Source organism: Parasteatoda tepidariorum, chromosome 7 (genome assembly GCF_982258835.1).
Source record: "Parasteatoda tepidariorum strain Cologne lab strain chromosome 7, Ptep-v5.0, whole genome shotgun sequence".
Taxonomy (NCBI): Eukaryota; Metazoa; Arthropoda; class Arachnida; order Araneae; family Theridiidae; genus Parasteatoda; species Parasteatoda tepidariorum.
In genome coordinates this window covers 69,852,834-69,874,787 of record NC_141761.1, presented here as the reverse complement: position 1 = coordinate 69,874,787, position 21,954 = coordinate 69,852,834, and the positions used below count along the sequence as shown (strand labels likewise).

Below are 21,954 nucleotides of genomic sequence, written 5' to 3'. Positions count from 1 at the left end.
CTCTTATTTCGTTTACTGATCGATAACTCATTTAATAAACTGTGTCAAAAGTGGACCCTTACTCCACTTATTCTTCTTTTTAAAGATCTATGTCGTAACTCCTCTCTGAGCATGCGCGATCCTTAACTTCTGGAGACCCATGCTCACTATGGATAGTCGCGAATCGATGGCGATTTTACTCAAAGCTAGAGAATGAGGATTGGCGGAAGATTATATTGTCGCATTGTCTAGTGAAACTAAAAACTACTCATACAAACGGTAAATTTAAAATTAAAATGGAGAAATCAGTTATTTTTGTTTTTATTTGAATCTAAAAGTTCTCAAAACCATTTTTTAAAAAAATGATACTATTGAATAAAAATATATTTAAATTATTTTTATCTCATTGTTCGTAATGTTAACATTTATTTGTGATCCCTCAAAATATGTTGATTATTATACTTTTTTAACTATCGATTGTTTTAACATTATTTCAATACGAAATTATAGATTACTATTAATACTTTTTTCCTACAGGCTCTTAAAAATTAAACAAAATATTGTGAGCACAATATGGAACTATACTTCTCTATAAGTGTTGTAGATGCATTTCATATATTTACCTAATCACGGAAATAGCATACTTTCTATAAAGTTACTGAATTTAAAATTAAAATTAAAACATAATTATTTATTTTAAAAAATGAATAGAAACTACGAAAAAAATTTTAAAAATCTATTTATCGTGAAAAAAAGAACTGTAGAAATGTATAAATCATTATTCCATTTATATTCTAAAATGTTATCTTTTAAATATCAGTCTATTAATAGCTTAGTAGTTAGAAACTATGATTATGCTTCACATAGTTGAACTTGCTTTAAAATAAATTAGTGTACACAAATAACAGTATAAAAATCATGAAAATATGCATATATCATATCGCATGTTTGTCTTTTTTTTCGCTGCGAGTGTGGGGCTAAAATATAAACTATTAAAAAAAGAAGCAAAGAATATAAATTTTACTCTCATGCAATTTGAATTTTTCATTCGAAATATCGTTTCGAATGAGCATTCTCTTCATTCGAAAATCGAAATATTATGCATACAACTATTTCGATTACTTCAGGTAGAAAAGGTATTCTTCGGAAACGTGTTTCATAATTTAGGGTTCGAAGCAGACAGTTTAGTTTTATCTTAAGTTTTCAAATCGAGAGACATATAGTAGAGTTTAAAAAATATTATTTAAAAATTCAATTACTTTTATATTGTTATTTATTTTTTATATTATTATATTATCATTATTATTTTTAATATTATTTAAAAATTCAATTCATATTTGTAGTTCCGAGGACGGTACCTGGCATAGTGAAACACCAACAATACTTAGTGTAAAGTAGCTACCCACATTAATGGTATTCGTTACCACAATTATTCATAATTAGGGTTAGATAAATAAACATAAGATACACATAGGCTATTTAGTTATAATTATATTTAATGTTATTAAAAATCTAACATTATGGCGGCGTTAAAACACTCAGTATGAATTTTAAAAAATTCATGAAATACGCTTTAAAAAGTAGAGTTAGATTACATGTGTGATATTTAACCTATTAAAACTTTAAAGTTAATTTTCTTTTAACTATTCATCACATTTTTGTATTATTAACCACCAATACTCCAAGTTCTATTTAATTATTTAAATACCTGCAATCTAGTGTGAGAAAGCTTAAAAAGATGAAAGAAAAAAACTAAGTACTAAGCATTAGTTTAAAAACATCTACTACTTTTTTTAACTCCCCAACCACCGTATTTTTCTCATTCATCTTTGTGGGGTTTTTTTCTCAGTACATCACACAAAAAGCTTTTATTTTACAGAAAATCTCCAGTCTGAGAAAAAAAAGTAAGACTAAAGTGCTTTGGTAATGATTTTAGTAAAATTAGCAATGGTTTTATAGTATGTGATGAAATTTGGTGATTGTGGTAAAATTTAGTAATTTTGTCGGGAATCCTTAGAACACTGCTCCTCAAACTTTTTTGCGAGGACCGGTCAACATTTAATGATTTTACCGCAGCCCTCTAAGGAGGGAGGAGGACATTGATTGTTTATATCTTAGATTATTTTGATTTAATAATTCAGTTATAATTGTATTTAAACCTGCCTTCAAAATAATTATTAGTGCAGTATTAGTGCAGCTTTAGGTGAAGTCTCTCAACTAATGCTTAACCTCTTGTCCATGGAATGACATACAAACCCGAGAAAAATACATCACATAAAATAAATTGGAAATAAATGTTCCTTGGGAGGCCCAGTACCATTTTATAGATGGAGCGATACCAGTCCATGGCCCGAGTGTTGGAAACTACTGCCTTAGAGCATGTCATAAAAACCAACTAAGCGGTTAAATTTACTTTTTAATTTTGTATTTGCTACTAAATGCGTGGTAAAGCGAATTATAATTTTGAATACCAAACGTTCCGGATAGCTTTTACCGTGGGAAAGAAAAATTACCAAATAGTTCAATTACCATACATTTTAGTTTTATTAATTAGAATTGTGGTAGTTTTTTTTATCAGAAATGTCATTGACACTCAGTACCGTAATTTTATCAGAATTTTTTTTTCGTGCACCCTATTAGAATTGTAATTTAAATGCGCTTGTATCATACGTCAGACTGATTTAAAAACTATGCAATTTCGTTCTTACAAAAATTAAAGTGAGTATCTGTCATTTGCAGGAGATGCGATCTGTTTATTATTTTATTTTATAGGCATTCACCACAGATACCACGAAATTCTTTCAAAATACTAGCAGACAGCAGACATGCAAAAAAAAATTACATTTTAGGAAAGCTTAGAGGAAATGAAAAGTCTTTGTTGGCGAGAAATAAGCAAAGAAAAGCCTTTGTCAACTACGTATTGAATTTTTAGAAATAAATTTCTCAGTAAAATATTTTATATTGCTGCTACGTCTGTGAAGATAATTTGCATAAAATTTTATCTTGAACTGCTACATAACGCGTCTTAAAGGTGGAATAATGACAATCCTTTGTTGTATAACAGATATTTTGCAATACAAAGCAATAAATAATCATTTATAGAGAAATTATAATTACTTTAGAATTTCGATACCATAAATTATTAAGTATTACAAAACTATAAATTACAGTTTGCTAAGTAACATAAATTTTAAGTAAAAAATAACCTGATTACATGGAATCATGATTGCTCAAAAAGTAAAGATATCTCATCGATTTCAATTTTAACAGAAAATAAATTTAAAGAGTCTATAGGTAATCTTATTATATAAGTGTAAATGGGTATTTATCTGTTAGATGAGTGTAATCAAAAAGTCACAAAATAATTTCAACCTGCGTTAAATTGAAATATAACAAATCAATAACTCAACTACAATAAAGACTAAGCAAAGCACGTTTATACAAGTTCATTTCATTAAAACAAAGATTATCTGTATTCGGAATCATTCGATATGATGCTTCCTGCTTAAACTGTGATTGTTTTTTTAAAAATTTGCACACAATCAATCAATTTTCTCCGGTACTAATCCATTTCGAGGGAGATGGCGTCAAAACCTATTACCACAGAACTTACGGTAGTATCCATTAGTACTCCAATATTAGTTTATTTGTTACTTAATAAAACTTAATAAAATTGCAGCAATTACCATATTACCAGTAGTACCTGCTACCAAATTAAATAAATATTATTGCCGTCAATAATATTATCGCGAACTTTTACGGATCCCCGACATGAATAGGCACCTTTTTTCCAAGACTTTTGATTCTTTTTGTATGTAAATTATCTGTGCCTGTATTAGTTTATTTCGTATCTAATAAAATACCACCAGTCTATTAGAAAAATTAAGCATCATTGGCTGACAATGAAAGTACAGTATTTCTTTAAGGACAATAAACGTACAGTATTTTTTTAAAGATCCCCTAAGCGTACCTTTACTCAATTTATTTTTTTAAATAAATTATTCAATTGCATTATCATTTCAATTACTGTTCATTTTTAATTACTTTACAGTAACACGTTTAAAAAGCAAACTTGGGTACTTTTAACTGGAGAAGAAGATGATCATCGATACACAGACACGTGATATATGACCTCATCCCCAGATCACTGTTTACAAATAAAACAGCGAGCTAAAGTCCAGCTAAGTTTTTCCACATAAGTTAAAAGGCCAATTGACGAGAAGTTAATTCATAACAGCGTCGCATGGAACAGTGAAATCATTAAATTATAATTATTTCTTCTCTTACTTAACTTAGATTTATTATTTGTGTATGTATTTTATTGTTACAGTTTTATTTTTGTTTTGTGTAACTGGCAACTATGAAGCATAATTAGTTTATGTTCTTCATGTCTTCTTGTCTGTCTAGTGTTAAGTAAGAAATAAATATAGAATGTGTTAGTTAAGAGAATTGGTACTTGATAGGCTTGACTTACTCGATATAGAATGGAAAGAACGGTTGCAAACAAATGCCACGTCTTAACAACTAATTAGTATCGAAATACCCACACAACGTCACTTGCAGGTATCCCATTGGATATCTGCAAATGATATCAGAAGTCGGTAAATCATGGCAGTTGCGAATGCCACGATTCAGTAGCCAATCAGGAACGACAGACGAAAGTGACGTCATTAGCAAGTATTCAATTGAATCCAATCAAAAATTTGATTCAGCGTGATAACAAACCACGCTTTAATAGCTGTAAGGTTAAGAGGACGCTATACTGCGAGATAAACTTCTCATCGAAAATTCTATTTCACCTCCATAACTAACTAAAAATTTTAAAGCATCGACATTTTTTTCGATAATTTAAATTTCTTATAAAGGTGAAAGGGATTTTAAATTACTCATAGGGTGTGATGAGAACTTTCTCCCGGGTTATCCTCTTAACATGACAAGCACAAGAATATGATTAGACATAGGCATGTGATATCAGCGGTATTCTTCTTCTAAATTTGCAAACACACAATTCTATTTATAACCTAAATGAACACTTAAGATTGATTCAATTACATAGCCTCAAAATGTGGGTATTGGGTCCGTGCAAGCAACGTCACTCATGGGTATCGAACTTGATTGGCTGCTGAATAGCGTCATTTGTGTATGCTACGATGCAGCAGCCATTAAGGATTGACACCTACCCGTGACCACGCTTGCAAGTAACCAAATAAATCTTATCAAAAGGTTTATTACGTTTGATAATAAATACATTGCTGCAACGCTGCAATATATACATCTTGTATACAGTGCTGCACGTATACTTTGCGACAATAGCTGCGACATTCCAACTTGTTCATACACAAGCAGCTGAGTTCAGCGGTTTTCCTCTGGAATTGCAAGTATATAGCAGCGTTGATCTGTTACAAAATGCGTCTTTAAAGAAACAGAAATAACGAAGATAATATTTTTTCCACCTAAAGATTTCAATATTTCACAATTTACATTGAAGTGTTTTTATTTAAATAATAATGATCCTTTATATACACTTAAGGCAACTGTTTACTTAATAAACTACTGTAATTAATACTAAACCTACTGTTTAGTTTATCGTAAAAAACTATAAACTGATTAAGAATTCTTACGATCGTTGTTTATCACGATAAACTGATCGTCAGTTTATCGCCTTAGAAAAATCAGCTTAACGTTGAATTGTAATATGTTGCATTTTTTTCAGCGACCTTAATAAAGTTTTAAATTTAAATATACATTAGTTAAAGTTAAATCATAGTATCGTGTAATCAAATTCAAGAAGCACGATAATAAGGTTCTACGTAAGATTATGCGTTACATCAAATGTTAACGATATTATGGATTTTAACACGCTATTGAATTTTTCTCATTTAGGCTGTATTCATTACTATCAAATACATTTCCCCCTTACATCTTTATAACTATTGATAGTTTTTATTCTATTATAAAAAGTAGTGCTCCTATTGCACTTCTTTGCATGTAATATAATCCATTGTTTGTTTTGAAGCCTTTGATTTTGTGTTCCTGTTATTGACTCGCATCCACAGAAATGCAATATTTTAGATTAATTTTAAATAGCAATTTAACCTGTCTTTGTCAATTTTAGGTTAGTACTATTCTAATGCTTTTGTTAAATATATTAGTTAAGTATATTAGTTAAAATATTAGCAAACACTTCTGAAAGAACGTAAATTTTATTACTACCGTTAAAATAGAATTTTTAATTATACGGTATTTAATTTTACTTATAATATTTTTTTTAAAGATTTATAAATGGATTTATGTTTGGTTTAATTATTCACTGATTGAGAGCAGATTTTGTATTTTGTCTTAATTTAAAACTATCAAATGATTTTACAACATAATATAGAAATTAGACTTTAGAACACTATACATATTTTCCTTTGAAAGCAGACAATTCTTTATACATTTGTCTAAGAAAGTGCATTACAAAATGCAAATATTTAAGTAGAAAAGTTTTAAGTTTCAAAGTAAACTGCAATTATAAATTATGCTGAAAGTATATTTTCTTCTAAAAGCCTTCTTAAATGTACTTAACTATTATTCAAAACATCATAGTTATGCACTTGAATTTAAATTATAACTGCATAAGAGTAAAAACGAAGATGAGAGCCATATGATGGAGTTTTAAAATAATTATCTTCATACTTTTAAATTTACATAAATAATAGTTTTAATACAGTGTATAGAAACATATTAAAGTACGATGGAAATTATTTTTGAATTATTTTCTTAACAACTGAAAATCATTTGTTTAATAAAAAAAGCCATTTTAAGATATTTTAATAAAATAGAACAATTAAACATGATTTAAGGAATTGAAAAATTTTTTCTACGCTAACACAGTTTACAAAAAAGTGTTTATTGTGATATGAAATAAGTTGTAATAGAAAAGTAATTATGTAACAGAATTCTTTGAAATTTTGTATAATGTTCGCGACGTTTTGAATTAAAAGCAGACTTTGAATTAAGTCTATGTTTGAATTTGTCATATATTTCAAGCTTTAAGTTATAATATTTCAAGCTTTAACTATGAGTATTTTAATCCTTAAGTGAGAATATTTTGAATTCTTTTTTAAAAAAATGGAAATTAACAATGTATTTAGTTCTAATTCATTGATTTTTTTTAAAGATTTTTGTCCAAAACACAGGTAATCACATTCTTGATCTAGCAATTTTTTTTTTGAAAATTATGCATTACAATTTCTTACAGCTGTTAGCCTGACATGAAAATTTTTTAGTTTTAAGATCAAATTTGCCTTTCATTTGAAAAAATTTTATAAATTTTCAAATTTTAATTTCAATTTATAATTTCATGAACCTGCTTACCAAACATAAAATAAAAATTTTAATTGACTCTTTTTTTAAGAAAAAATTTAATTAAAACGAGTCGGATACCTTAAATATACGATTTAAGAAGGAAATGAAACGAATTAATGTTATTATTTAATCATCATTTTTAATCAACTATTTTAAATGCTTACACTTTTAACAATCCAGCAGCTCTGAGGTTTGAGCATTTTTCTTTGCGTGCGATGAAATTGAATAATAGTAACTCAAAAAAAAAAAAAAAAAAAACGATTTTATAAAGCATTAATATATAAAATGTCTGAAACAAATGCAAAGCCCTAGAAGATAATCGAATCATTTTTTTTTTTCAGAATCAAAAGAAATGATTTTCCTTACACAATTACAGATAGGAAGAACAATGATGTAGATTCTGGACGAAGGCAAAGAAAATGTAGTTCATCATAAATCTATGTCATAACCAGGAATCACATATTCGTTGGTTAAGAGATTATTTGATGTAGATTAATGTTTGATTTCCCTTGGAGCCTGATATCTTATCTATGGAAATCTATCGATCATCTCGACTGCTAGTCGTTCGGCCAAATAAGATTATCGCGATATGTTCAACATTTAACTGCGAGCAATTCGTCTTCGCTCTCCATTTATGATTATCAGTGATGTGTATTACTTACAAATATTGCACGATTAATCCTTTTTGGTAAGACGTGATAACATTGTAGTAATTTAGTCATTTTAATTAATAATACCTATGAATTTCGTATTCGGATCTTAATAATTCTTTTAGAGGATCTTTTCATCCTTGTAACTTTTTGGAAGGGGATGAACGGTTTCTTTTCTTGCTGATTTGGGTTTAAACTAGCTTATATTAACTTGAAACATTTATTTTTTTCCCATTTCATTTCTAAATCCCTTACTTTATAATTATTTTTTCCGCTCTTTTTTTTTGTAAGTAATAAAAAAAATTCCATTTTTGGTTGGGACAAATACTCTAATTATGTGATTTTTTTTCATAAAAGATATTATGCCACATATTCGGAAGAAAGTACAAATACACAAAAAGACAGATCATAAAACTACGCGGGAAAACAGTATTTAAACTAAAATTTCTCAAAGAAAATGTCTAGAAAAAAGTTATTTGATACTAAAATGATAAAGAATTACTATAAAGATGGTTACGTAAAGTAAATGAAGATTTCAATTAAACTATCATTGAATGTTAAATTGAATGCTTGTTAAATATGAAATAGTCTTTCTTAAACAAAAAGAAATTAACTAGAGAATCATATTAGATGTTAAAAGATTTGAAAAATAATAATTAGTCTCCATTAACTATTGTTTATGTGCAAAGTAAACTATTTCAATACTTCCAATATTATTATACTTAAATAAGTTAAAATTTGGACTATTAGCTTATAAAAAGTATTGCAAAGTACACTAAAAATTATCTAAATAAATTCATTTAAAAAAAAAATATAGGCTAAATTAGAAAATTGCAGATTCTTGAATATCTCACACCTAATATTTGTTTTTATAACAAAAATTACATTGCAAAAATAGCATAACTCACATAGCTACAAAAATCTTACCTCTGAATGAGGCTTTGAAATATTTGAACATTTAATTTTTAAAATAATTTTTTCACCATGTTTATATTTTTAAAAAATGCGTTTTTTTCAAGCAATGGGTTCGCGTCAGATTTGTTTTACTTCTTTGCAATTAATTATTCTAATTTTCATTAAACGCATGAGACTATAAATAAGAAATTTATAATAAGTACTTAAAATTATTCCTTTTGAATGATTTTCATAAATTTTATAAAATGACGTACTCAAATTTGTAAAGCATACACTCATAGTCATCAGTCTGTTGCTTTAAGAAAATTTAGCTTAGTTGACGAGTTAAGCATTTTTTTTCAAGATCATACTTAAAATACTACTCATGGACAATAATACACATACGTATGCAGGCTTGCGTGTTCCTTACAAAGTTTGGATTTTTTTTTAGATCGAAGAACAGAATAGCACTACATAGAGAAGATATATGCAGGGATATATGCAGGAATATATGCTGAACTTGCACGCACTGCCTTCACGATAAATGCATTTTTATACTGCCCTTTTCTAACTGACTTCAATCTGACAAAGAATTATAATGAATCGCACTTTGTAATAAGCACACAGGCCTACAAGCATGTGTAACAATAAATAAGTATATAAATAAATATCTGAAATATTAAATTTATTATTTTTGTTTAAAAAATTAATTAGTTAAAAATGTTATTATTTTATTCACTGGGGCCTCCTGGGGCTTGCCGCCTTTCATACAAATGCATTTTTAAATGGAGGTGACAACGGTTTCGAATTAAATCGTCACTCTAAGTGTGAACAATAAATAAATGAATTTTGTATGAATACAGGGTGATTCTAAAAAGATGGGCAAAATTTTAGGAAGTGATAGCACACACCCAAGCAAACAATTTTTATCAAAGAATGCATGGTCGAAAACAAAGCGCAAAGCCTCTAGAGGGCGTCAAAATTTAATTTCTTATATGAGGCAAAAATACACAAAGAACGATGAAGTTAAGTTATAAAAGCAAATTTAATGACATGTGATTACAATAAGTGTTCAACACAGTGGCCGGCAGCGGCTATGCATGAAGTACAACGGCAAAGAAAAGATAGGGCATATCACGAACTTTCCCTGCAGCGGCCGAAAGCTTGGCGACAAGTAACGCAGCGCAGTAACTCGCAACAGGAATTGAGCCTTCACGTTTGCATCAAACAACTTTCCAAATGCACCAGCACCTTTGCGTTTTGTTTTCGACCATGCATTCTTTGATAAAAATCGTTTGCTTGGGTGTGTACTATCACTTCCTAAAATTTTGCTCATCTTTTTAGAATCACCATTTAATTCTATTAAGCTATTATAAGCTATTATTTTAGATGTTACAAATATATATATATATATATATATATATATATATATATATATATATATGTGTGTGTGTGTGTGTGTGTGTGTGTGTGTGTGTGTGTGTGTGTGTGTGTGTGTGTGTGTGTGTGTGTGTGTGTGTGTGTGTGTGTGTGTGTGTGTGTGTGTGTGTGTGTGTGTGTGTGTGTGTGTGCGTGCGTGTCAGGCAGTGAACCTATCGTTAAAATACGGTTGCGAAGAGATTTAGGGCGTACGGTATTTATCCTCGTTAAACTGTTCTGATGTAAAGTACTCGACTTCGCGCAGGTTGTCGGGCTACCGAAGCGGGCTTCCATCCATTTCCTCTGCAGAGGATCAAAATTATGATAACGTATCTTCAGGTCATCCTCAGGTAAATACAAAGAAACCCACATATGTATTTGAAATAATAATTAAATCCCAATAATCCCCTTAAAGTAGGGTAAAACAGACATCATAGCTTTGATATATCAGTGATTTGCATCTTTAAAATTAAGCATGTACGCATCATTCATGTCCATTTTCTTTATTGTTATAACTAGGAAATATATTAGGAAAATATATAATGAACTGTCATAGAACTTGTTGTTAATATGCAAATAAAATCTCATTTTTCCTCTCCTTCTCGAATAAGTTGCGCGAGTTGCGTGATGTAATACAACGACTTCCCGATAGGGGAAATAGATATATATTTGTTGAAGAAGCTGACTAGTTGTTGGTTGATTCAGATGTGTAGCACTGTGTGTGCGAACTATTGTTTCCTCATATTATGTTTTAATAAATACTTTATTTGCCGGCATTAGCCTCTGTGTTATTCAACCAAACAACAGAACTCTTATCAACCATTTAAATAAACCATAAATTAAAAACAATTTACTATTGTTCTATTTAGAAATAGGCATAGTCATCAATTGGTTGAAATTTCCAAATAAATAGTATCATAAATGATAGTTATGAAGGGCATTTTGATGATTTTAGCATTATACTTTTGAGCATGGCATAAAAACATTTATTTGGTTGAATTTAATTTTAAGATTTGTATTTGTTGCTTAATGCATTGTAATAAGAAATATAATTTTTAAAATTAGAATTTCACGTAAACAATAACAACTGTGAACGGTTAAACTACTATAGACACGGTTTACATATGTTTTGATTTAATTCTTCGAATTGTGATTCCTTGACCGGAATTGTTTTTTCCTTATAAGTATTGTGATTTCACCTGAATTTTTTTCTCCCTTCAGTACCAGAATACTTCACATTCATAGGTCTTAACACACAACCTTTACTTTCTTTATTGATTTATTGTATATTCTGGCGTTGCTTTGTGCTATGAGATTTATCACAATATGTGTTCAACGCACTAAAAGGAAGATTATGTACACATATAGTATATTTTAAAATGCGATATTAAGAATCTAACACATTTTCGTATGGCTTAATAAATAGCTACAAATCTATTTTATCACTTCTTGTTAATAACTATCTATATGGACCAAATATTTATGTATAATATCAATTTTTTGGAGATGTAAAGCGAGAATTGGTGGTCAGATAGAGTTTTAAACTAGACAGTAATTAAAGCCGATTGTTCAAGCGTATTTAAAGACAATGGGGGAAAACGGCTTACGTCCATAAAAGCTGATTCAGAGAAAACATAAATTTTGCACTCTGGATGAATGGGTTTTTCTACAGTATGACCCCTTTTCACTGTCTAATAACTCTCGGAATAAATTAATTTTTCACGTTATCGATTAATCAAAACTTAATAATTTTCAAATTGCGATAGATGGTGATCCCGTTGTCATTCTTGTGAGAAATGGACATAATCCGTTCCCCCCCCCTCCTGATCTTCATCTGTTCTAAATTTGGTCTGGAATGGTTCAGAATTGCAGATTTTCTAATAGTGGGTGCATACACATACATATAATCATTTTGTCGTAATTGTATTGAAAAATAAAAAAGGAATTATGACTATTTTATAATTGAAATTAGTCAGTTTTATTTATCGATAAAAAATTACAAACATTTCTAAACAGCAATTCCACTTATCAGAGCTAGCAAATTCATTTTTTCATTTCGTAACTTACAGTTACGTGTGAAATTTCCTTATTTATTAAGTAACTAAGTGATTTTTGGAATACTTTGTTTTCCATTTAATTTATTAAAATGAGTACAATTGAATCTCGTGATCAAATTTTTATTTAAAAATTGTAAGTTTTTCATACCTTTATGAATATTTTATAAATATTTATGAAATTTATGTTGCTTTGTTAGCTCACAGATTCCTTCAATATTGACTTCAATATTACGTTAAGCCCCTATATATATGTTTTTATAATCTTATAGAAAAGGTCACTTGCGAAACTATTTGTATAAAAATTTATTCAAGCTGCAAATAATGCTACAAACGTTAGAAATATATCTTCCATGAAGAGATTTTTTTTATTTTTATATAATACATCCGGCAGAAAATGGATATCGGTAAGTTCTCAAGAGGATTCGACATGCTTTAAAAGCGAGGATACGTCAAGAAAGTAGTATTATTTTCATGAAAAACATTTTACTTCTTTCAATGTTTATTTTTCTTACACTATGATTTATATATTTCTCGCAATGCATATTTGATTTCTTTTACATTAAGTTTGTTTTGTTTTAGTAAATAGTAAAAAGAGTTATCGCTTAAATAAAATATTGTTTGATTTTTCTTGAGTGAAAAGCATTATTTATTTTATTGCAACGTTTATGGTAATAAAATACTTTTAAAAAAAAGACAAACCTGCTTTCTCAATATTGTCAATACAATTTCTCAATACAATTAAAATTATTAACTACTTTTCTTTCTTGAATAAATAATTATAAGAAACTGAAGTGGTCAGTGCCACCTTGGCTAAATCGGACAAACTAGACGCGTTTTGAAATTTAAATTCAAGGAATGCTATATATAAATCAATTATTAAGAATACGAGAAATCATCAATTCCTGCGCATTGTTGAAATCTTAGGCATAAATTCAATATCGAAAATGCCGAAAATTTTTCCTTCCCAGTCACATCAGCTCACTTTGATGCTCTGGAATCTTGTTTTATTCATATGAATGCTGATTCCCTTGTTAACGGCATTAGTTGTTAACCACCTATCCACCACTACCGCACCACGATAAAATGTGGCTTGAGGAAATGCATTTTATCCTGATTTGCCTATCTCGGCCACTGTGGTTTTCATTGTTCTGTTTTTCGTTTATTCTCTCTCTCACGATTACGTTTTTTTTTCAGGTTTTGTTTCTTATCTTTTTCATTTTTTGATGGCAGCTTTACATTTCATATTTCAAATCGCGTTTGTTTCTTTTCATTCATGTCTGGCAAGTCTTGAAATAAACACCTTCTTTAAAGCACTTGAAACATGTATACGTTATTTTCAATTAAAATAGAACTGACTTAATAGGCGTTGATTTAATCGTTCAATAAGAGATAAATAATATAGTACAGTTCAAAATCTAATAGAAAATGCCCCATGCTTAATAATATTTATTATTACTTTGATAGCCACTCTTTTTCAGTGTGAATTAACCTCGCAAAATTTTAAGTCCATACATTTTAAAAATAGTTAACTTAATATGTTTTAAAATGCTATGATGTTTATTTTGACTATTGAATACATCTGAAATCGAAATCATAATTAAGCTTTTGGATAAGTCGCCAAATGTGGCTCCCTTCTTTAAATAAAGAAAATAACTCTTTTGGCAACTTTTCCAAATTTCATATGGATAAAATATCGTCCTTTAATTTATTTGAGAGCCTGTTCAACTAAAAGAGAAAATTCACTTTCATTTCAATTGGATTTTCAGTATCATTTTAAATAAATAAATGTTATTCATACTAGAATACGTATTATGAAATGAATATTCATCAAATTTTAAAAAATATATACACTGAACTGCAGCAGAATAAATAATATAAAATTTTTAGTCCTAAATATTTTACACAATTGCATAGAAAAAGATTATTTTTTTCATTCGAATTAAATTTATGCATTCATATAATACATCTTTAAAGATATATTAAATAGACATTGAAACAAGGCGGATGTATTATTATATATTATATGTATTTTTATATGTTATATGTATGTATTATTGTATATTACATGCGTATATTAGCTTATTATATTTTCCTTTTATATGTATTCACATAATTATTTAAATTACTATAATGATTAAAATAATGTTATACTAAAATAGAATAGTAATCATTTTTGTTATGATTATTTAAAGCAATATTTTTCAAAGCAGTTTCAATTATTCAACTATTTTAAATTAAAGGGAAACAAATGAACATATTCGAGCTTACGCTCATTTGTTTGGAAAGGAAATATATTCCTGATTACTCTATATTTTTGTAGTTAGCATAGTCAAAAAGAATTATTGTTTTTTTCAAAAATTATGTCAAATGCTTCAGAATCTTGTTTTCATAGTTTAAAAAATTATCAAACGCTTCTTCTTTGACATTTAATTGGGTCTTTTAATTAAAAAAAGAGCACAAAATTACAGAATAGTTATAGAATTTATAAAATAAGTGAGAGAAATTTTTTCTTTAAATTTCTCAACTGAACCAAAGCAACCCCTGATTAAAATCAATAATCATTCCTAGTAACTTTCTATTTAATTTGCAAATTTCTCTCGCTATCTTGAATTATATGTTTATCCAAAGGCTATAGCATTAACGCCATTTTCAGTCCTCGTTTCTCCAGATTCTCATCATGGAACGATCTCATTACGAGTTATGTAGCGTAACTTTATTGCTATTTAATGGCTCTAACTTTTGGCGTCCTTCTTGGCGACTGAGAGTGGACAAAATATCGCCCGAGCAACCTATGAGGATGGGATGCGGGGGATGCTCACCCTCTCACATCATAGTTTCTCTTCCGAATGGGATGAAGAGCGGGACTTTACCAGAAAGGATCTCGTGCCTGTTCACTAAGTTTCCGGAAAGAATTTATTTGATGACGGAAATTATCTCATGTCCGGAAAAAAGTTTTCAATTGATTTGTTGATTGCTTCCCAATTTCTCCATTTCGGGAATTATTTTATGAAGTTTCTCTTTTCCGTGAACGGATTAAAATTTTGAACATAAAAAGAATTATTAGACTTTCACTTTTTCTCTTTCTGTAGTAGTTTTTGAGGAGGATATATTATTGAACTGTCAAAGTGATTTGAAGTGAAGAAACTTTTTGGATTGTGAATTTCAATGGATTTTATTGTGTGGCAGAAAATGTAGTTTAAAACTATCGGAATTTAGGGTAAGTTACTTTATATTAGTTGTGAGATTTTTTATATTCCATAACTTTTTAATAATTCTTTTGTGCATAATTTTTCTATAATTATGTAAGAATTATCGAAAGATGTTATTAGTATTTATATCATCATCATCAAAACAAGAACAAGAATTTTGATGAGAAAAAAAAATACTAAAATTATAGAAGGGAATTTTGTATGCTCAAAATAAAAACTGATAAATTATTTCGTTTATTAAAAATACTTTATGAATTTCAAAGTTTTATTTATATTTTGTTTTGACCTAATTTCTCTTTTAAAAAATGCTTAAATTCATCTGAAATTATTCGTGCTATTATACTATTAAATAAGCTGTATAATAAATTTGCTTATAAACCTTCTCCAAACCACTTTAAATAAGTTTTCAAATTCTATTAAATTAAGCTTCTTTTATAAAACTAATTATTATATTTATGAATTACAATATACTAATTTATTTTTTATTTAATTAATATTAACTACTTTTCATTTTTTTTATTAAAATTATTTGAAGTATCATTTGTCTTTAGTGAATTTAAAAAAATGCAATTCGAAAATATAATTTATAATTAATATTATTTTATTATTGCAGCTTCATTAATAGTTCATAATTTTTTTTAAAAAAATAAAATACCTAAAATACTAAGACATACATATCAAAACATCTATAGAATCGTTTTGCTAAGTTTTAGAGATATATTTAAAAAAATACTATAACTTGCTTTAAAGGTTTTTGAAGTTTCAAAACAGCATTATTTGAAGTTCAAAGAGAGGAAAGAACAAAATTTAATTTCATCTCCCCTTTTTATTCAAATACTAATATAGTTTTCTCATTATTTTAAAAAATAACAATAAAAAATTTTCTTTATTCATAATAACATTAACAAATCCCTTGATTTTAGAAACATTTATGTATTAAACCAGTTGGAGGAATTTTTGGAATTGGAAAAATTAGTATTGTGATTATCAATATCATATACAGAATATAAAAACATGCTGATTAATGGAAGTTAGAAGTTTCAAAGTAAGAAAAGAAGTCTTAGATTAATATTTGCGTATCTGTTGATTTTAACACTACTTTCACCCATTTCTTCATCAAACGAAGGGGAAAGTTTTAAGTTTAATCTATTGTTCTCTGTTTCTACTCATAGTCAGCTAAGCAATTGAAAAGAATTTAAAAAATAAAAGTTTGGTTTGAATGTTTCTCGTAAACACATGAATTACTTCACGCGTTATTTAGAAGAAATTTTAAATTGTGTCAATTATTTTACTAATTTGATACTCATTAATTTATTTTACTAATTTAATACTCATTATTATAACTGTTTTTTACATCAAATTTACTATTTAAAGAAAAGTAAATGTTTTTTATTCTCTGTACGAAGTACAAGCATTGATTTATACATATGTGAATTGTTCGTGCAAGTACGTTGTATTATTTATTTTAGAAATATATTGTTTTAAAACGAAAAAAAAGACCAAAGATTTATCTCGGTTTTAAAAGTTTTAAATATTCAAAACAGCATTATTTGATATTGAAGTTAATCCAGTATAATTGGAATAATATTGAATCGGTATATTCGGACAAACTATAAATAAAATGCCCGAGTATGTAAGGTGATGATCGCATCTAAAGAGGACAATTTTAAAAGGGGAAAGATTTGATACTTTGGTGCTTGATAACAGAATGCAGAATTTTTTAATATCACAATGATCACTGTCTGATTTATATTTGAACTGAAAGATCATTAACCCTTTGCCACCGGTGGAACGTTGACAGCCCTTTCATATATTTTTTTCTGACGATCTAGTTGCAAGCAAATATAGATTTTAGTATTTTCAGTTATAAAACACAGTATAATAATTACTGAACGAATCTGTTTGATTATCGGAATTATATTTCTGCAAAAATATAAAAATAAAATAAATAGTTAGATTTTTTTATATTTTTTTTCAAATATTAATCAATGATTAAATTTTGTGAATTAAAGAAAGTTTAATGATGAATAACTGTTTCTGTTAGATCTAAATAACTGTGAATAAGTGCAACTTTGAAAAATTATTGTTTGGAAGTGAGTCGTAATTTGAAGGTTTTACCTTTACCTCAGAAAAAGACACTTTTTCATGGTGTATTTCACTACCATAAATTATTAAATTCTAAATATAATATGTTTCATTTATTTTGACCTAAATTAATACGGAATACTGGAAAAAGTATGAAAAATAAAACTAAACTCAGTGGCACGACAGCCCATAGAGGGTGTGGTCAGCCGAACGCGAGAGCCTCAGTTTTTAGTTCCCAAAGATGTTTGGTACTCATTTATCGACCCACTGAAGGAATGAAAGGCTGAGTCAACCTTGCCCGGTCCGAGGATCGAACCCAGGACCTGTGGAACGGGAGCGCGAAGCGCTACCACTCAGCCACCGGGCAAATTATGTTTACTAAAGATTTGAAAAATATGTTTACTGAAAATTTGCGTTAAAGGGTTGATAGAAGAATACTCATGAACGCTTTTATTGTTTTGAGAACATAATATAGATAAAAACCAGACATTATAGATATAAATGAACTTCGTGTGTTCGATAAAAAATATTTGCATTTTTTGTTATAAATAATAACTGAAATTACAAGTTTTTTTTATAAAATATTTGAATGATGCTTTTAACAAGGAAGAATAAGGATGTTATACTACAGTTCATCTTCTTTTTCAATTTATGTTAAAAGCTATAGAAACCATTCTCTGGTTTAAGCGTCATACTTTAATAAACGGAAAAACTCATGTTCTACTACAAATTGATGATCTTTTATAATTACTCATGATTAAAGTTTGAACTATAAATTAAGGATTGGACCTATCATCAAATACACATATCTCCCATATGTTTTATATAAAGTATCATTAAGAAAGTATCATTAAGAAAGTTAAATATATTATCATTATGATTTTTATATACGGCATCATTAAATTAATTATATACTGTGATTAGCTTTTATCTTCAATGGCTCCTATAAAAAAATGCATGTACAGTGCTCAAAAAATTAAACGATCAACCCTGAAGAACTTTTGATCTAATGATCGGAATTTCACGTTCTAGGACTCAATCCTAATGGTTTAAGGGGGTGACCTTGAATATACTAATTAATTAATGGAGACGATATTTTAAGTTACGAAACCGGACACGAAACGCACTTTCTCTGATTGAACATACTTTATTTTCGACTGATTTTGTTTTCTAACTCAACCCCGATCGGAATAATCTGGGATGGAGTGATCTTGGGGTTGGGTAACAGCAATCTGTGATATTTGGTCCCCATAGTTTGGTCAGAAAAGCAATTCAAAATTTGAACCCTTTAATATTAATTTTACGTTTTTAGTATTTCGCCATATCTCGAGAACTTTTTAAGGAAATTGAAAAATGTTTACACACAATTATAAAATTCATTTATCCGAAGATGATTCCATGCAAAAAAATAATTAGTAAATATTTATAATTTTTTCTTAAATTATATTTTATATTAGTCCAAAAAATTTAAATTGTAAGGTATGCAATTTTACTCTTCATTTTAAAGAATGTAATTTTACATGAGAGAATACAAAATTTGAGAGCAATCGATCGGATAGTTCCTGAGAAATCGAATTTTGAAAGAAAAAACGTATACTTAAAATTCGATTTCGCAGGAACTGCTCGACCGATTGCGCTCAAATTTTGTATTTTGTCATATAAAAATACATTCTATAAGGCGATGTAAAAATATCGTGTAACTTAAAATTCAACTTTTTGGAATATTATTAAATAAAATTATAAATATTTACTCAAAGTTTTACTATAAATATTTACTATTACTTTACTATTTACTATAAATATTTACTTATTTTTGACATCAAATTATCTTTAGATAAACGAATTATACTATTTTGTGCAAAATGATTTCAACTCGGGTTCGAGCTTAAAAATGGTCTCGGGATATAGCTAAAAACGCAAAAAATAAAGTTAGTATTAAGCGGTCCAGACTTTCAACCGCTTTCCTGACCAAAGTATCGGGGCAATATTTCCTATATTGTGGCTACCCCCAGTATTTTGGGTGCCAGAAATCTGAATTTATCAAAAAAAAAAGATATGTTTCTTCAGAGAAAGTACGTTTTTGTGTCTGATTTCGTAACATACAATATCGTTTGCACTAATTAACTAGCATATTTAAGGTCACCTCCTTGAACCATTAAAACTGAGTTCTAGAACGTGACGATCCAATCATTAGATCAAAAGTTATTCAGGCTGGTATGTTAATTTTGAATATGCGTTTTAAGTTAATATACGGTCTGAATGATATTGCACTGCAAGCTATAATTAAGATTTTAACTCTTTAGTACAATATGAATCTGTTTCCGTGCTAAGACTCTTTTATAATTAAGATTCGGACCGAACTTCATCTCGAACATGCGCATGTCTCTTATTTACACGTACTATGCTTTCAATTGCATATAATAGTTATAATAACAGTAAATAACTGCAGTAAAACAAAATGCACTTAGCCTAAATATTAATAAATCTGTTTTCAAAACTGTATAATCCATTAATAGGAGCACATTGAATAATTCCTTTGAGGTTAAATTTTAACTCTACCGATGTCAAACAGAGCAAAAATGTATAACAGATCCTCAAAGTCAGCCTATTATCTGAAAGCCTATCATTTTTGGAATTTCAACAGAAGAGAAAAATACTTTGCATAAACTCGTGGATTTCTTGCATTGCTATCTAAGTATTCTGTCACTATGATTCTATTATGTCAGGTGACTGTCACTGACAGTCACCTGCAAATTTATGTCAAAATAAAATTAACATAAACATCGCTATTTATCTAGACTAAGTGTCATAATACCAACTGAATGAATTACACACAGTGTAACTCAATTAATCTCTTGAAATCTAATATTAGAACTTTTGCAACGCCAATGTTCCACGAGTGGAACATTATGTTTTAAATTAACCTTTTGACTTCAAAATTTTAAAATAACATTTTGGGAACAGTTTGGCTTTGCATAAACTCGTGCATATCTTGCATTGCTTTCCAAGTGCTCTGTCACTATGATTCTATTATGTCAGGTGACTGTCACTGACAGTCACCTGCAAATTTATTTCAAAATAAAATTAACCAAAACATCGCTATTTATCTAGACTAAGTGTCATAATACCAACTGAATGAATTGCACACAGTGTAACTCAATGAACCTCTTGAAATCTAATAATAGAACTGTTGCAATGCCAATGTTCCAAGAGTGGAACATTATGTTTTAAATTAACCTTTTGACTTCAAAATTTTAAAGTAACATTTTGAATTTTTCGCCTAACTGAGGGTCATAATCAATGACAAATAAATTAGGACTAGTAATATTTAAAATCTTATAAGTATTGCAAAGTTATTATAAAAATTTGTTTTTTTTGTGAATCATATCACACGCAGGTTAAAAATTCGCAATTTATGTCTTTAATTGCTCAAACGACTAGATTTTTATTGCCCAAACTCCGTGTTACATTTTTGGAACATTGGCGTGTGAATGGTAAAAAATATTCATATTTTCTACATACCGGATCTCTTTTTATTTATTTGTCAGTCTTCAAAAAATATATGATATTTATCCTCATTAGAACAGTAGGTACTTCACGCTTCCTAATAAATATGATGTTTTGCCTTCATTTTTTCAAGAATTCAAAAAATATAAATTAATGGCTGTCTTTATGTAACATCCTGCGCAGTCTTTAAAATTATAACGCATAACTTCAAAAATAATGGCACACAATGTCATTTTATATCAAGCTATAAAGTTTAAGCATGACATTTATACTTGAATATTTTGAAATTATTATCTAGAGCATATTATTCACCATATGAAAAAAAAAAACAAGTTACGAACCCATCAAAATGTTTTTTTTTTTTCTAAATATAAGTTCATTCCTAAATATGAAAAGCAATCTCACTTCAGAAGTAGAAAATCATCAACACAAACATGCTTTCTTCAAAATATTTGTCTAAAAAGATTGAATTCTAACAAAATACATCTAAATGATAAGGTTCGCTATGCAATTCTGAATTTCTCTTTGATATTCTTTGAGAAATACCTGGGAATTTAAAAAAAGGGGAAATATATATCCTAAAATATATATGCCAGAAAGAAAGGGAAGAAAAGTCCCCGAATATCTTGAGGTATATGAAAAATGACGACCCAGAAAATAAATTTAGTTCTTAAAGTGTTTTTCAAGCTCCTCTTCCTAAGTCTGTTTTCTTGGAATTTTAGAAACGGATTCCCCCCTTCCTCTCCATTCAACTTTCAGAATATTTTTTTTAAATTGAAATTTTCGGTTATGTAAACGGTTTTG

The 21,954-nt window shown here is 28.4% G+C and overlaps 1 protein-coding gene across 1 annotated transcript in view; it reads left to right on the top strand.

The window, feature by feature from the left end:
* The first annotated feature begins 15,169 nt into the window (after positions 1 to 15,169).
* The window catches only part of LOC107440219 (uncharacterized), a 263,805-nt gene continuing 257,020 nt past the window's right edge, over positions 15,170 to 21,954 (top strand). Inside the window, exon 1 of the mRNA XM_021148154.4 lies at positions 15,170 to 15,566. The gene's annotated coding sequence lies outside the window, so the exon portion shown is untranslated. The remainder of the gene's footprint in view (positions 15,567 to 21,954) is intronic.